Below are 13,091 nucleotides of genomic sequence, written 5' to 3'. Positions count from 1 at the left end.
AAATTCAACATATTTCCATTTTTCTCGCATAACAAAAGAACACTCGACTTCTCTCTTTCAGAAGGCAGAGGGAATAATATTACCCTTAACATACGTCAGTAACGAGTCAAAGAAATTTGCACTTTATTCAAAAAGTAAAGTTTTGTGAAATTCTCTTTATATTTTCCTTATATTGTTGTACGCATGTGACATCATACACTGTAGTAGTCTTCTTATCCAGCAGTGACCGCGCAGATACTTTAAAAATTCATAACTTTTGAATGGATTGTCCAATTTTCCTCAAACCTTCACTGATGTGTTCTACTAATATTGCTGTATTCTCTCAATCCTTATGTATATGAAGGTGGCCTTGCCCTTTAATGTCGCGTAAATTGACACGAGTAGCATGCATGCACCTCTGTCTTTCATGTCTTTTCTCATTTCGTCATGCGTAATACTTACAGAGGCAAAAAAGTGGGGGCAAAATGGTTCTAAGTTGTTCTGCTTTGTCATGTCAGTCCCATAATAGTGACAGTTGCTTTGCTTTATTATTTATCTAGCCCCTATCATTCATCTGACTTTCCTCTCATATTTATTTTAAAAAGGACAAATTATAAACAAATCTTGTATCCGCAACTCTCTTTCAATTCAGCGATGACGATTTTTTTTTTTTTTTTTTTTACTTATGAATTCACCGAGAAACATTTATCAAGGCTACTATATAAGTCGTCCTGTGGATAGTGAATTTTAATATAAATGATTATTCAGTTACTTGCTATTCCCCCGACCGGTATGACTGTAAATCAGTAAATTGTAATATATTTTCCTCTGATCATCTCTCGTTTGAATGTCAGTTACTGTGATCTTTTCCTTGCATTCACGTCATAAAAACATCCCCGATAAGTGTTTCAAAAAAAAAAAAAACAAGTAAGTCCTTACAAATCATTCTTAACAAGGAATAAAACACATTCAAGCCGTGTATATAGTTACATACATCAATTCCTAGTTCCCTTTCTGAGATTTATGGAGATATCTCAGGTCTTCCGCTGTGATTGTTGAAGTATTAACCCGGGTGAATCTCGATTATTTCGAAGGACACTTTTTCAATTGTGACTAAAAACTGGTATCATTGTTTTGATTACCCGGCACACAATCGCCTAACTTCATACATCATGTATCAGTTTCGTTGTTTTGATGTCAAAGAACACATGAGTGCTTTATGTAAGAGATGAAGGTAAAATCCATTTCGTTTGTCTAAAATCACAACATTCGTAATATTGTGCACTTCTCGTAACACAGTCCAACACCCCCGGTTTCCACTAACATCCTAATTCCTAATATTTCTTTCCTCAGAACCCGGTGGACGATGCACAAGCGGAACAGCCATCATCTGTCCTGCCCAAACAAGATGTCCTCTACTAAACGATGTCTTACAATATCTCTGTCACACATATCATAATTATAAAACCTTGACTCCAAACGGCGTTAAATTCTTTTTGTTGATTTCCAAAAATATTGTCTTTAAACTGTCGAATCAATTCATGCAGGTTATTAACCTTGCAACATAACAGCAATTCATATTTTGCAGGTCATTTAGTATGCTAAACCCTCGTCTGATGCAGCTTTTGCTGCACTGCAATTGCAGTTTGAGGTAGGCCTATTCTGTGAGAAGAGACCCTTGTGTTATTTCTCTCAAGTTTGTATTTTGCGCCTTTTGGAACCAAGTAAGCACTCTGATATTGTATCAGGAATTGCACAGTGTCTAACTCTTTGTCTGCGTTGAACTTAATTACCATTAAACCATTCTGTCTTAATGATTAACATTTTGTTTTGCTATTTTTTGAATTTACAACAAAAACAACAAAAATAATGATGATATCAACAATAATAATGATGATATTAATAATGATAGTAATAAAGATGGATATGATGACGATTGTAATGATGAAAATTAAAAATGATAATAATAGTAATAATCATAAATGTGATGATGATAATGATGATGATGATAATGAGGAAAATAAAAAATAATAAGGAGAGGAAGAAGAAGAAAAAGAAGAAGATAATGACGTGCTTAATACAATGCAGCCAAGGGGAAGAGAAGAAAGGAAAGGACAAGACAGGAAAAAAAAATGAGAGATAAGTAATTGATATCACCTGTTACGTCAAGGATGTACTTGTCCTACCAGTGGTTTTTTTTTTTCGGTGTTATACCACCCTAACTTTATTCATGTGATTTGTAAATATATTTCCATGACAACTGAAATTATGTGAGTCTACGTCTAGAAAATGTTCTCGCTTACACCTTGGGGAAGCTTATTTATTTCTTTAACAGTGTGAGCAGATAAAGTATAGAACTCACTTATAACATAGCTATCTCGCAAACTTTTGTAACTGTACGTTATATTTTGTATTCACATTATAATATAATCGATAATAGTTATTCAGCTTATAAATATAACCAGTAACCAATGAAGAATATATTAATGATGAATATATAATATGTCTTCAACTTGAGAGTTGTTGGACTAGGTGCTTCCAATGCAAAATCGTATCAGTTATATACGTATACTTGACGAGAGAATTTGTTTTCATTCTATACAACCATGAAGTTCGATGGCAGACAAGCAAAAGAGCAACTAAAATAACATCTTGACTTCGGGTTTGTATCTCTCTTTAACAGGAAAACTTGCCAGTTCCCACGACACGCGTTTGACTCTTCCCAGAATTCCCCGCGAGTATGCAACTATTAACCAATCATGGATCGCGTATAGGGGAGATATAATGTTAAGAGAGAATATAAAGCTATTACCTTTTCTTCCTGAATGAAGCTTGCATTGAGATGTGCGAAATACACAGAACCACACATATAACGATTCCATGTATATTCTGTCAAGTGTTTTCCTCTTCGCCAGAAGTTAATTTTCGACTCCATGTGAAAGTCATGTAAGGATTATTCAAACCATGTAAACAGAATATTTCTCTGACGTCAGTCTTTTGAGTTCTCGTCACGATATAGAACCAGATGCTTCACCAGCCAAGAAATGATTTAAACAATGTAAATGTACTTATTTGGTCTTTTTTTTTTTTATCATTTCAAGTATTCTGTCTGAAAATCAGGACAATAAGAGTCTTCGCAATAACAGCCAGAAATTCTTTACCCTTATAAAGCATGCGGCTTCTGCGAGATTTCCTTTACCTCACTCGACTTTCTTTGTTCCGAGGGATCTGGTTTGGCGGAGTCCAACACGTTTGAAAGCAAGATCATTGAAAATTACGAAAAATATGACAATCTTGCGCATTGCGCCGTCATAGAATAAATAACAAGAAACAAAATAACACATTTCGCTAAAATGACAAAAAGAGTACTAATGGTAACTTATTCGTATAAAACAAAATGTATTATCCAAGGAAGAACCTGTTTTTCTAGTTGCATGACTTCCTATTGAACATCTTTGCTACCCAGAGTATTTATCGATTTTACACAAGACGAATATCAATTATTCTGGCTGTTGAAGTAGGTTGTATTTCAATATTTCGAATATTCATGTGTATGCGGGAAATTATTATTATTGAACTTGCCAACATAAAGCTATGAATACCGTCTTCCTAAAAGAGAATGGGAAAATCTGGTAGCAGCAGCGTTTTTGGCCCAACTGGCCAAAATTGTTTTTCGTACTTTTAACTTGTCCAACATGTGGAATGTACGTCACTTTCGACTTATTAGTCGCTTGCTGTTATTGTCGTCTGTAGCGTCAATGAATGCGATATACTACTGAAATCCTATATCGTCGGTTGTCATGGTCAGTGATGGCTGTGTATGATTCAGCCTGCTCGAAGAGGCATCGAAATACAGATATGTTTTGTGTTTCATCCTATGACTTATAAAGTCCTTGGGGAAATATTCTGCAAAAATCGTTAATTTGTCTTCAAAATATCATTTCTAGAGGAATACCTCAGACATTCTTTGAATAGTCCCCATCATATTGGAGGACATGGAACTTTTTAAATTCAGAAAAAAGACCTCTAAGAATTTGCTCACCTAAGTCAAAATTATTACCTGTAATCTTCCAAAATGCGTTGCCAATTTGAGGATTAGTTATTGATACAGCAAATTTATGGATTTCGATAATGTCATAATTGAAACTAACAATGTTCTATCACCAAAATGGGGCTCAAAAGAAAGGGGCATTTTAATTCTACCATGTGGAATACCAACAATGAATAACTACATTTGTCATAAAACATATAACACAGTGATATAATAGCACTAAGCAACATAAATGAAGCATACCGGACTCGATCTGACGTTATTAACAACCCGTCCTCTTCCTTTAGATATAAATCAAGCCACAAGCATATATACAACAAAAAAGGTAAATTCGATGAAATAATCACATCACAATATATCACCCTTCTTATAAAGTAGACTAGGCCATATTTATCTTTAGCACGCGGAGGTAGTGTATTGTATACAGGCTTATATACCAGATTTGACCATTCTTTACATATCTCACTTAATAAAAGAATTTGCAACATCCGTTTTTGAACTTCATGAATAATTTGTAAACATTGTCATGACAAAAAATAATGAATATGTTAACTTTCCAGACAATGTAAGTGAAGGTTTTTGTATGTACTTTCACGTGTATATTCCATTGTTGTATATTGCATACAAACAATCAGGTGAAAGGACAAGATAATGCACTATACATTTTTATGCACTTTTTATATTGTATTAAGTAAAAAAAAAAGAATAAATATGCAGTACTTGAAACACACATTGAATGTTTAAGTGTAATTACTGACAGTAGTTGTTTTATGTATTGGCATTTTTGTATCACATCCCAACCTACTTTCTCTCTCTCTCTCTCTCTCTCTCTCTCTCTCTCTCTCTCTATATATATATATATATATATATATATATATATATATATATATATATATATATATATATAAATGAGACAAGAAATTTGGTTTGTTTTACGCAACCTTACAGGCCAATGAAATTTCTCTTTTTCTCTTTCTTTTTCAGCCAAAACAAATTCGTTTTACAGTATCTTCCTACATGTATGTTTCCGATTTTTTACACTCAACTGTACATGAATTGTTTGCTTAAGTCTGAGAAGAAAAAAAAATGATATACCACCAGAGTAGTGTAAAATTATTACTTTTATGACAGTGTTGGATGTTCACATAATGTATTATGATTTTACTTTAGAAAGTTGACATATCCTTTATTCTTATTACATATTTTGTTTACACCTTCATAAAGCCGAATAACTGAAAATGCCGGATATATATATATATATATATATATATATATACATACAGGTGTCGGCACCAAGAGGGAATCAAACGGGTTTCCGTATACTATTCCGAGAATGTATACCATATTCACTCCAAGTTCATGGGCAGTGTTTGCACACGACGGGTTATATACATACATGTGTTTGAATGTGGTTCTATTATAGGAATGTTTAGCGCTAACGCAAATGTAAAAGTGTTTGTGATAGCGATTATAATCCCTTAGAACCCCAGCGGGATTTGAATGGACGCGCCCAAACACGCATAAAACCTCAACTCAAATACAGACCTACATTATACACATAGACAGACACAAACACACATGCACATGGACACACTACGCTCGATTATGTTAGGCCTATGCATATTTCTAGCTATCCATTCTCAATCTATAACAGATGGAGGTATTCGTTTTTGGTCTTGATGGTCTCTTTTCCGTGATTTCTTACATTTTTTTTTTCTTTTGTGAAATTGGTACGACTCAATCTAACACACACACTGTTTGGTTTTCTCCCTTTGTATCTGCGTAGTCCGGTAGTGTCAAAATCATCGCGCTGTAAGACCAAGGTTTGTTTGGTTGTTTATTTGTTTCATTTCTTCTTCTACTCCTCTTTTTCCCTCTTCTTCAACAATTTTTGCTGCCAGAACAAAAGAAGAGCCCTTCTTAATACTCTCCGGCCGAATGTTAAAAATCTCCTTACAGCAACCAGAAATTAATCGCCCAGGAAGTGGCGTTCCATTGTCCCCGTGTGAAGCTCGCTTCCCGCATTCTCGGTAAAGACACGCTGACTCATGGCCTTGCTTCAAAGAAGTTCGTTGTCACCGACAAACTCATGTCAATAGTCTCATTAAACTTCATCTATAGTGATTATGATTGCGTCAACGTCTAGAAATCGTAGTCATCCTTTCATCAAAATGACCCCCTAACCTCAAAATCATTGCTCTATCTTTCTGTTCTCTCTCCTACTGCCTGCCGTAAACTGCACGCAGTCTGTCTGCTCTTTAAACTGGCCTACTTTGGTCTCTTGGTGGCACTGTCTATTCTTCACTACTTCCGATACGGTGCGGAGTGTCATTACGTGCATGCTGTCGACGATTGGGATAAAGAAACAAAACAAACCAAACAAAACAAATAACAAATAACAAAACAAAACAAAAACAAAGCAAATCAAATCACACATTGCGCTACCCCCACCCCACCATATAGCACCAGGACGAGTCCTATACTGTGAATCCAAACATAATATTACTATTTTATATATGTTATTGATATTAGCAATATTTTACGTTATAGTAACATGCAATAGAATCGACATTTTCATATCATTTTACATGGTAAAACTAATCAAGAAGACCCCATTTCAATTAATGATTTATTATGAATGTACACACAGAATGTGAAAATATTTTGATTGAATCTGATATAGAGATAGCTTATGTCTGCTTGCCTTGCTTAAGTATTTCATTGTGCACTTTTCATGTTTGTCTTTTCCTTATGTATTTCTTACTGATCCATGTCAATGATTTCGAAGAATATGATGACGAATAAATCATGAATGGCCCACAATATGTCAAAGTCGCTATAGGAACAACGCAGCTGTTCGATATCTCTCTCTCTCTCTCTCTCTCTCTCTCTCTCTCTCTTGTCTCAGTCTTAATTTTGTTGCTGTTGCTGTCATTATATCATAAATTATGTACATTATGCTGTATTTTACCTCAATATTATATTTTTTTCCGGATTGATGTGCTTAGAAACATCAGTATTAAGCGCTATATAAATGTTATTCATTATCATTGTCTTTTACTTCCTTCTATTTCATTTTATTTTCCATATGCCTCCTACAATTGTATTCCATAAACTTAACTCACATAAAATTTACTTTCATGTACATTGTGCGTATATCTTAACGATTGTGACTATTGTTGAGATGGAGAAAAGTACAAACAAAAAAAATAAACTTGAACTTGGCTTGAACTTGAACTAAAGCAATTCACCTTGCCGACATTTCCGTTGTTACAGGTATGTAAGCATGTACATTCAAAACTTCTTGCAATAGTTAAGCACTTTTGTCCTTGAACCCCTAATGACAGTTACAGGATTGCGAGAATATAGTAAAAATTCCAGACCTGAACGAATCCCCCACCTTCTCTTGCAAAGATCATTGTACATTGAATGTATCAGTGTTAATAAATCATTTGGTTTCCTTTTATGGTATTGAGCTCCTACACATGTGGTGCATCGCTTTCGATCTCAAGGGAATCTTCTTAACACAAGGCTAACTTATCATGCAAACTTTACCAAGGAATAGGTTGTAGAAATAGGTATAGGATTTAGGACTTTAGGAGTACGGTAGCTTAGATTCGTATCCATGCTTGTGCCTGTAGATAACCACAGCTCCATTAGTTCTTGTAATGATATACTATTTAACAGGGCCGGAGGAGCGTTTTCAAAAGTGGGGGGGGGGGGCACTTCCGGGTTTGATGAGCTAACAAGCGAAAAAAAAAATGGGGTCTTCAGCGGAAAAACATAACCTTACTGCGATAACACTTGGAAATCTCTATCTATTTCTTTTTAGTGCCACTTACGTGCTTTCGGGTTAAAAAAATGGGGGCCTAAAGTTATGACACCTTATGTATTCCTTTGTCTGGTGCACAAAAAGTGTGGGGGCCCGAGCCCCCACGGCCCTCACGGTTCCGCCGGCCATGTTTAAGGTGTCACGACTTTACAGTTAAAAAAAAAAGCAGGGGAAAATGAACGAATAATTTGGAACGCAAACTTAGCTAAGTCGAACTCACTCAATCAAGACTAATTCTGCTCAAAAATGACGAAAGAGCTGGCCACACAGGTCAGGAATCCCTGCTGGAAAGAACACAATGTCCCACAGTGTGAGAAACACAGTGTGAATACAATGTGAACAAATTGTGAACACTGGTAAATTCGAGCGTTTTAACATTGTGAATACATTGTGAATCGTCATTTCACAGTGTGACACAGAACATTACCATGTGAACACTCTGTGAAAACCAGTGTGAAATCATTCCCACACTGTTAGATTCGAGCGTTTTCACATAATCGACTATGGGACCACACTGTCAACACACTGTGGGACACTGTGTTCTTACCAGTAGGGATATTTTTGCTTTATGCCTTGATCAGCAATTATCAGTACGCATATTATGTGAATAGTTTGGTCATAGGTTACAGTATAACTCTATGTACCTTTGAAGGCAAAATTGTGTGTGTAATAATCACAGACTTTTCTGGCGTCTTTAGATGTCAAGGTATGCTCATATTGATGCTGGCGTGCTGTGCCTTGTGTGTGTGTGTGTGTGTGTGTGTGTGTGTGTGTGTGTGTGTGTGTGTGTGTGTGTGTGTGTGTGTGTGTGTGTGTGTGTGTGTGTGTGTGTGTGTTGGGGGGGTTAAGTAAAGTAGCTCTTTCTATGATAATATTCTAAGGGGCGTTTGTTTCCTTTTCGTTGGCAACAGTATGTTAAGGCGTGGATTTTTTTTTTTCACCCGATCATGATGTAAAGAAGATAATCATTCAGCATGATGGAACCTGTCATTAAATCAAACAATAACTCTTCTTCCGGAGAGCACTCGATACTTATAATGAATATATTGTGACATTAAACGTCTGTGCCTAATTGCTGGATATCTACAAAAACTGGAAACTTAACGCCGGTCACGTGTCCACTCTCAGCCAATCTGCTTATCAAGACCCAAGCCTCCACTGCAGCTGCTTTTAGTGTTCAAGTCACAAAAATATGCTGATTGTGTGTGGGAGGGTGGGGGGGGGTTGTTTTGTTTTGTTTTGTTTTTGGGGGTAAAAATCGAGGATCACATATTCACCCTGTGCCTGTGTTGTGTATCTCCATCTATTGTATTCAGGGCATTTTGAGTTTTGTGTTTTTCCCCGTATGTCCTTGAAGTTGCAGGCATATTTGAATCTGTTGATATGTAAATTATGTTTGCTTTCAAAGATTGAACTTTTAAAAGTACACGGTCAGTTTCGGTCGAACGACTTTGATGATGTATGCGACGGGTATTTGTAGCATGGCTTGTTGAATTAAGCTTACAAACCCGTCGTGTGCAAACACTGCCCGTGAACTTGGAGTAAATATGGTATACATTCGCAGAATAGTATACGGAAACCCGTTTGATTCCCTCTTGGTGCCGACACCTGTTTAAGGCGGAGGGTTTTTCATTTTGGCATGATTACTTTAACGAAAAAAAAAATTAAAGAAAAGTATAGAATATTAAAAATATGTAAATGTTGAAACCGTTCGTGTATATATGTAGTTTATCGTCAAGGTAACAAAATAACTTGTAAAGGAGCTAGACAAAAAGTTACGAAATACAATGCACACGGATAGTTACATACGTACGTACGCACACACTTGGGCCTACATACACCCTTACACCTATGCACACATGCATACTCACAAATATACATACATATTATATAGGTACATACATACCGATATTTTTACACAAACATTCATTCATTCATTCATTTGTTCATTTATTCGTTCGTTCATTCATTCATCCATTCGTTCATTCATTTATACCTACATGCATACACATGCCTATATTTACAACCTTAAAGATTTGAGAATGCTGTTGATAATCTGATTTATCCTTACATATATATCGTGACCCAATTACTACTCATAAGGTCAATGAATAACTCGTGGTCAAACAAGTTTAAAAGTTGTGCAGAAAACCACAACATTGCCGGAGAGCTCAAACACTCAAATATTGATCATCCTCTCGGATAGTTAGTATTTCTGATCAGTGCTAAAGAAGATGATTGAATAACAAGATGTTACGGTTAAGTAGGTAGTGCACTGCCTTTTTTAATAGAGGGTCACGGGTTCAAATCTTTGCCAGGACACTGTTCTCCCCAAGCAAAATATTTCATTTACAGTGCTCGTCTGCACCTGCCAAAAGACACATAAGATTAATGTACACCGAATAGGGAGCTGAACATCATTAAACATGATCAAAGGTAGTTAGACTGGTAAGACATAGCATGGTGTACTGTACGCCTTAGAGAGAGACAGCCAGCCTAAATGTTCCTCCCTATAGAAGTGGACAGACTGCGCTGCGGGTGCTTGTACCATCTAGCAACCGCGCGTATTTCTAATTTCAAATAAGTTTCGAGTACTATAGTAACACTTGTCATTATGACCCTTATCCCTTTCTCTGCCGGAGACTTTGGACAGTGTTAACAAGGCGACTTTTGTGTGTGTGTGTGTGTGTGTGTGTGTGTGTGTGTGTGTGTGTGTGTGTGCCAACCACGAATGGTTGCATGATTTGTCAGAGCAAGGAGACATTGCAGATAATTTCAGTTCCAAAAACTCTTTTTGTTTCCATTTTGTTTTTTGTTTTCTCATGAAATAGTCTTTGCACTTGTTTCCAGTATTGTCCATCTGATGATACTATTTTTAAAAACAATTGTTTGGACCTCTCATTGCTGGAACGGGATGTTCTGCAAAGTGGTGAATTGTAATGATAATGCTATATTATAGATGTTCTTTTTCTGACCGTTGAGTGTGCGCAATATATCATTGGTGAATGACAAAACAACAACAACATCAACAACAAGAATAACGACAACAACAAAAACAAAATAAAACAAAACTATAAGGGCAAACGCAATTCCGTCATAATATTTTGCTACTACCCTGCCCTTAACACAAGTGGGGAAAAAGATCAGATTGTGTCTGTTTCTAAAAATAGGTTGCCCCATTGTTCAACAATGAAGACAATTGAGATGTCATACACATCATTATGGGGAAATGGTTTCATCCGGTTTTATGGTTAGAAGTTCCAGGTATAAAGATTTTCCATTCAAAAGTATCTAAAAATAGAAGAAAAAGAACAAAAAACATCACTGAGAAATCGTATATTTGGTGAGTTGGCATAACAATATTCATGATATTTCTTCCTTTTTCATGCACTTTTCGCAGTCGATTTTAGAGGTATAGATGGGTTCATATATTGCATGTTTGTTGTTTTATTTTCACCCTCTTTTGACGTATTTCCTAGATTCCATTCCGGTCACCTGTGAGCTCTTTCGTTTTCAGCGAGATTCTTTTGTTGTAGGTTATCCACGCTCCGATGCCTTTGGTTCGAACTACAATATATTTGATGAGAGCTTTTGTGAGCTTGAGGGCTGGTGATTCAGCAATACCTCTAAAAGTTCATCGTTTATCAACCACTAAGCGACTCAATATGCTTACTGCAGGGGCAAGGGGAATGAGAGCATAATTTTATGAACTTTTGGACAACTAACGACACTATCTCGGCGTTAGCAAAATAACTTGTGTATTCAAGCACCAGAGTATGTTTTTGTACGTTTGTTTGACTTTGTTTCCACTTTTCTTTTTGTCTTTCTTTCTCTGTCAAAGGCGTTTCGCCACTTTTCACCGATGAACATAATTATACATTTCGTTTACACGTCTGCAAGATGCATGGATCAGCATCTTCTGCACTGCAAAAAGTCCGGTGTTAAATATGAAACACCGAGCTGGTGTTAAATTTCCGGTACTCATTTATGGTGTTAGAGTAACACCTCCGGGTGTCATTTCAAAATTTAAATTTGTTTTTTGAATAGTTTCTTAGTTACTGCACTTCTTGTTAATTTTGAACTTCAACAAGACAATAAAGAATTTTCCGATAAAGTACTTGATTTTTGAAAAAAAAAATGTGTCAACACATTTACACCACAGTAACACCAGTTGGTGTGGTCCCCTATTGAAGCTGGACGGGTGTTATACCATTGAAATTAACACCACCAATATCAAATCAACACCATGCGGTATCATTATTGAATTAACTCTGGCGCAGTGTCAAAAATATCACCAGCCACAATGTCAAATTAACACCACGAAGTGCAAGGTGAACACTTTTTAACACCGTCACAATACATTTTCTACACCTGTGGGTGTGGTCCTCTATTGAAGTTAGATCGGTGTTAGATTTAACACCCATGGTTTTCAATCTAACACCGATGTTTTTACAGTGTTCTGTATAACATTACTATTCAATTATTATTGCTACAGGCTTTGTCCCATGATAACATTCATGACATGATACTATGCGCATTGATGACAGTACGATATTATACAATTTTAGACAGCAATGATGTTTCTATAATTCTACGAATGTCTTCTATCCAGGGCCTTAAACAAATTGAAATAATAATAATGACTACAACTTTGACAATAACAAAGTTTAATAATATAATAATATTGTAACAAAGGATTTACAGTAGTTTTATCAGACGGCTTTGATTTACTGAGTTACAAGGTCATCTGAACAATCCAAATTTTGTCCATCGATGATATTCATTTCGGTATTGCAACTGTATCATCATGAGTGTAGATTAATTCTGAGTCTACAGAATGTGTTACCAACGAAAATCGTCGTACCGCAAGTTAGGTTAATTATGCGTGTGGTTATTCCAGAGCTGTTCCCTTCTCCAGCTTCCATACAGAATGACATAATCAACATCCGTTGCCTGCCGCTAGCCGAGGTCGAAACTTCCCTAAAAATAGTCGGCATGGTCGCTCTGATATCAGCGATGTCCATTTTGGCAGGATGCCGAAGTCGGAAACTCGACTGGCCCGAAAAAAGAAGAAAATATATATTATCCCTTAGCCCTTTAACTGTCAACCAAATTCACTATAAGTTTTTGGTAATTTTCACCGCAGTCTCCAGTCTGATTTTATCAACTTCTACATGGATTTTTTTTTCTTACTCACTAGGGAGCTAAGTAAACTTTTTTTGCAGTATC

This window comes from Diadema setosum, chromosome 10 (genome assembly GCF_964275005.1).
Source record: "Diadema setosum chromosome 10, eeDiaSeto1, whole genome shotgun sequence".
Classification (NCBI taxonomy): Eukaryota; Metazoa; Echinodermata; class Echinoidea; order Diadematoida; family Diadematidae; genus Diadema; species Diadema setosum.
Note: the sequence above shows the minus strand (reverse complement) of the source record.